This window comes from Heteronotia binoei, chromosome 5, assembly GCF_032191835.1.
Source record: "Heteronotia binoei isolate CCM8104 ecotype False Entrance Well chromosome 5, APGP_CSIRO_Hbin_v1, whole genome shotgun sequence".
NCBI classification, from domain to species: Eukaryota; Metazoa; Chordata; class Lepidosauria; order Squamata; family Gekkonidae; genus Heteronotia; species Heteronotia binoei.
In genome coordinates, this window is record NC_083227.1 from 57,415,543 (window position 1) to 57,421,542 (window position 6,000).

Here is a 6,000-nt window from a genome sequence, read left to right on the forward strand (position 1 = left end):
TGGTGGAATTTTTCTCAGACCCCCCAAGGAAACATCAGTCTTACACAAAGGCTCTCGGTACTAAAATCTGCACAATTCATAAAAAAGGAGGAGAGTCACAGATTTGAAGGAAGGAACTGCGATTATCTCCGACTTGCCCATAAGACCAGCGTGAATGACAGAGGACAGAACAGACATGAACACTGGGTCAAATGGAGCATCTTTTCCTCCAAGCAGAACAGATCTGCCAACTCTAGGTTGTGAAATCCCTGGAGATTTGAGGGTGGGGCTTGGGGAGCAGACAGAGGGTTCTAAGAGAGTTATAATGTCATGGGTTCCACCCTCCATTGTAGCCATTTTCTCTAGGGGAACTGATATCTGTAGCCTTAAGATCAGGTTAATTCTGGGAGAACTTCAGGTCTGACCAGTAGACTTCCCCCCCACCCAAACTGTGGTAATGCTTATCTGAACAGACAGCTGATAACAGAATAGGAGATAAGGAGTGTGTGTGCACTTAGATTGATAAACCAGTAAGACTTTTTCAAGCTATACCAGAGGCCAAAGCTCATGACTCACAATCCTAAACATACTTAAGTACCCTTCTAAGTTCATTTACTTGAATGAATTTAGAAAGGCACAATTCTGCTCAGGAATACAGTGCCAGCCTACCAAAAAGCTAGTGTAATGATTTATAAAAAATGTTCAAAAGCTGTCTAATCATAAGGTCGAAACAATTATTTTATTTAAAACCACTTCTATCCTGTCCTTATTTATTGATTTATTTATTAGATCTGCATCCCACCCCTCTCCCATAAGACAGGGCTTGGAGTGTCTCACAACATTTTAAAAGACATACAATGGAACCATAAGGCTCATCATTACAACAGATAAAATCGTGATATTCTTCTAGTACCTAGCATTAGAAAACATCTGGCAGAGCAATAACTGCTGAAAAATAAAAGGAACAGCTAAAGACCTGACAGAACTAGGATTGCCAATCCCCAAGTCCAGGCTAGGGATGTCCCAGTTTTGCAGGCTCCTCTCCACCACCAGCCAGCTGGTTGGCTGGGGAGGCCCTGTAACGTACTGAGACAGGAGACGTTGGTAGGGCAACATGCTTTAATGGTGGCACGTTACAAGAGAGGGAACACACGGGCCGGGTCCCGCTTATGTACAACTCCGGGAACCTCCCTCCAGACAGGCCAGTCCAATCCTGGCCTGTTGAACTTCCCGCCACAGCTGGTGATTGGCTGGGAGTTCACGCCCTGCGCTGAGCAGCCCAGGGACGCCCGGTCGCTCCACGCAGGGTCACGCTGCTATTGCGTAATCGTTATCTAGATACACTACACCCCTCCCCCCCTAGTTGCTGTACATAGTCTCTCAGGTAGGCGGGAGGTCGGTGCTCCCGGGTGGATCGTCTAGGAGCTGCCTGTGGTGTCGGCGCTGCTTCGGCTGCGGGGGTCTCTCCGGGGGCCGAGGCTGCTGTGGGTTGCTGGTCGATCTCTGTGGGTCACTCAGCCTCTGCTGGTTCGGGGAGTTCGCTGGCGGGCAGGGTCGGTGCTGGCGCTGTGGCCTCTGGCAGACCCCTAGCCGGCTCTCCCTCGGGTACTTCCTCCTCCACATCGATTGGCCCTTCCGGTAGTGTGCGGCGGCGCAGCTGGTCGATGTGCCGCCGAAGCATCTGGCCCCCCTCTGTGGATACCTCGTAGTGACAGGTCCCAATTACCTGCCTCATCCGACCCGCCACCCACATGGGTCCCTGGGCGTAGTTTCGTGCGAACACGGGGTCCCCCGCGAAGAACCCTCGGGCTGCCTCCCGGACCTCCAGGGACCCTCGGATGTCCGAGGCTCGGTCGGAATGTAGCCTGTCGAGCCTCGTGATGAGTTTGCGCCCCATGAGAAGTTCGGCCAGGCTCACCCCCGTGACCGGGTTGGGGGTCACCTGGTTGTCGAACAGGAAGGCGGCTAGTCTGTGGTCCCAGTCACCCTGCACTATCCGGCCCAGGGCTTCCTTCGTTGTTCGGACCATTCGCTCCGCCTGTCCGTTGGTGGCCGGGTGGAACGGGGCAGACCTTATGTGTCTAATCAGGTACCTCTGCAGGAATTCCTGAAAGTCCCCAGAGGTGAAAGCCGCCCCGTTGTCTGTGACTATAGTGTCCGGAATACCATGGGTGCTGAGGGCCCGGCGCAGTGCCCGTATGGCGGCTGCTGATGACGTGGACGCTACTGGAATGACCTCCAGCCATATGGTGTAGGCGTCCACCATGATCAGAAAGATCTGTCCCTGGAAGGGCCCCGCAAAGTCTAAGTGGAGCCGGGACCAAGGTTTCCTAGTGGTTTCCCAACGTGTGACCGGGGCACTTGGTGGCTCGGGGCGTGACTCCTGACATGCGCTGCACCTCCGCACCCAGTTCTCGATCTCCTCGTCCATCCCCGGCCACCAGACGTAGCTCCTGGCTAGAGCTTTCATCCTGACTATGCCGGGGTGTGTCTCACGGAGTGACTCCAAAACTCGCTTCCGCAGCGGGGGGGGGGGGACCACCACCCTGCTTCCCCATAGGATGCACCCTTTGTGGGCTGCTAGCTCCTCTCTCCTCATTTTGTAGGGTTTGAACTCTTCCCCCATGTTCCCTTCTGGCCACCCCCTCACCGCCCAGTCGAGAACCCTTGCCAGTGTTTTGTTCCTCCCTGTAGCCTTTGCGACCTCCGTGGCGTGGAGAGGCTGTTCCGGGAGGGATTCAACCAACATGACCAGGTGTGCGGGGGCTGGGTCAGGTTCTGTGACGGGTAGGGGCAAACGGCTGAGCGCGTACACGTGGCCCATAGCCCTGCTGGCCCGGTGGACCAGTGTGTATGTGTATGAGTTGAGGAATTGGTTCCACCTCAACACGCGCTGTGAAAGTATTTGGGGGGGTTGGCGGTCTGGGGCCAACAGACCTAAGAGCGGCTTATGGTCCGTGGCTATTGTGAACCTCCGCCCATACAGATAATCATGGAACTTGCGGACCCCCGCCACGATTGCCAGAGCCTCCTTGTCTATCTGCGCGTAATTGCGCTCGGCCGGTGTGAGTGTACGGGAGTAGTACGCTACCGGTACCTCCCTCCCGTCCGGGAGTTGGTGCCCCAGGACTGCTTCCAAACCATAAGGCGATGCATCGCAAGCTAGGATGACGGGGAGGCCCTCATCAAAATGGTGGAGCACTGCATTGGACACCAGGACGTCCTTGACCGCCTGAAACGCGGCGGCTTGTTGTTTGCCCCAAACCCAAGGGGTTTTTTTTATCCAGCAGCCGGTGTAAGGGTTCCGCTAGGGCTGCCTTGTGGGGGAGGAATGAGTGGTAAAAATTAAGCACCCCCAAGAAGCTTTGTAGCTCCGCTTTGCAGGTGGGGGCCGGGGCTTGCACGATGGCTCGGGTCTTTTCTTCCGTTGGGTGGATTCCTGCTGTGTCTACCGCGAAATCCAGGAACTCCACCTGTGGAACCCCCAGCACGCATTTCTCCCTCTTGACCTTGAGCCCCGCTGTCTGGAACCGGCGGAGCACCTCTCTCAGGCGGTTGGCGAATTCTTCGGAGTCCGGGGCGGCGATTAAAACGTCATCGAAGAACGGTTGGACTCCGGGGATCCCTTTAAGGAGAGCGTCCATTATACTTTGGAAAATCCCCAGAGCGACGCTAACCCCGAACTGTAGCCTCCACACCCTGAAGGCCCCCCTGTGTGTCACAATAGTTTGGGCCTCTGCCGTTTTCGTATCTACCGGGAGCTGTTGGTAGGCCTGTGCCAGATCCAGCTTCCCGAAGATCTTAGACCCCGCTAGGGCAGCCAGGACGTGGCTCACCACCGGCACTGGGTAGGGGTTATCCTGCAGTGCCTTATTTATTGTGCACTTATAGTCGGCACAGATCCGCACCTCCCTGTTTGGCTTGATCGGGGTTACGATGGGAGTCTCCCAGGGGGCGTAGTCTACCGGTTCCAGGACCCCTTGGGCGGTGAGGCGGTCTAGTTCGGCCTCTATTTTTGGTTCCAAGGCGAACGGGACCCACCTCGCCTTTAGCCTGATTGGCCTGACCGTCGGGTCCAGTGGCAGGGAGATGGCCGGCCCTTTGTAGCTCCCCAGGGAGCCGTCAAACACGCCCGGAAACTCTTGGCATATTTCCCCGAACCCCCTGGGTGTTAGGGTTTGTCCCACCCCCTCCAAGCGGATCCCCAAGGGTTTGAACCATGCTAGTCCTAGCAGGGTGGTAAGCTGGCGCTTTACCACCAGGATGTCCAGTGGGCCGTAGAAGGACCCCCGCTCGACTTGCACCTGGGCCCACCCCACGATTTGCACCGGGCAACCCACAGGCCACGACCGCCGCTGCCATCAGCATGGCTCAACAGAGCAGAACCACCGGTCACATCGAGCCATTCAACCCCGCGAATCCCGAGGCCTGGGAGTCCTACGCAGAGCGGGTAGAATGCTACCTGAGGGCCAACAGGGTCACCGAGGGCAGCATGAAAAGGGACGTTCTCCTGAGCGTCTGCGGGGCGGCCACATTTGAGATCACCAAGGGTCTCTCAGCCCCCGCCAAACTCACCGAGAAGTCCTTCGCGGAGATCCTCAGGCCATAGAAGGACCCCCGCTCGACTTGCACCCGGGCCCACCCCACGATTTGCACCGGGTTCTTCTGAAAGTCCCGGAGTATGAAGTCCGCCGGCCTTAGTTGAAGCCGCTGGTGGGGGCACAGTTTCCTCAGGGTCTCCTCTGCTATAATGGAAAAGGAGGAACCTGAGTCCACCTCCATTTGGCAGGGGTTCCCTTCGATGAGGACCGCCATTTTGATCTTGTCGGGGGTGGCGAGGGGCAAGTTCAGTACCTGTAGAGTTGTGGAGGCTGTGGAGTGGAACTCCGCCGACTCGTGGTGCGTGGTCGGCCTCCGGCGGTTGGGCTTGGCTCAGCAAGCCCTTGCAATGTGGCTGGTTTTTCCGCAGCTCCAGCAGTCCCAGGTCCGGTACTGGCAGTCCCTTCTGTCGTGGGGGTCACCGCAGCTGGCACACTTGGGGGCCAGCGGTCTCTCCGCCGTTGAGAACCGTTCGACTGCTCGGGGTCGTTGTGGCGCGCGGTTGGTTGCCCCTGCTGGGCGGCGCAGCTGGAACGCTTCTCCCTCGTCCGGACGGTCGGGGTCCAGCTCCTCGTGGTGGACCGCGTCGGCCCTCGCCTTGGGGAAGGTCCTCGCGGTTCTCTCGAACGCCACGGCTTCACTGAAGGCGCTCTGCAGTGTGAGGTCCTCCTTCGCGAAAAGCCTCTGTTGGAGCCTCTCATTGCGGAGGCCCCACGTGAACCGATCGGCCAGCCGAGGAAAGTCGCAGCTTCCCGCGATCTGGCGTAGGGCCGCCAGATAGTCGGCAGCCGATTCTCTTGCCACTTGGTCTCGCCAGTGGAAAAGGAACCGGCGGGCCACCCGAGATGGTTGGGGCAGGAAATGGCCAGTGAGGAGCCTGATGATCTCCGCGAAGGACTTCTCAGTGAGTTTGGCGGGGGCTGAGAGACCCTTGGTGATCTCGAATGTGGCCGCCCCGCAGACGCTCAGGAGAACGTCCCTTTTCATGCTGTCTTCGGTGACTCTGTTGGCCCTCAGGTAGCATTCTACCCGCTCCGCATAGGACTCCCAGGCATCGGGATTCGCGGGGTTGAATGGCTCGATGTGACCGGTGGTTCCGCTCTGTTGAGCCATGCTGATGGCGGCGGCGGTCGTGGCCTGTGGGTTGCCCGGTCTCCGATGTAGCCGACGTGGCTAGAATCCCACCTTCGTCACCACTGTAACGTACTGAGACAGGAGACGTTGGTAGGGCAACATGCTTTAATGGTGGCACGTTACAAGAGAGGGAACACGCGGGCCGGGTCCCGCTTATGTACAACTCCGGGAACCTCCCTCCAGAGAGGCCAGTCCAATCCTGGCTTGTTGAACTTCCCGCCACAGCTGGTGATTGGCTGGGAGTTCGCGCCCTGCGCTGAGCAGCCCGGGGACGCCCGGTCGCTCCGC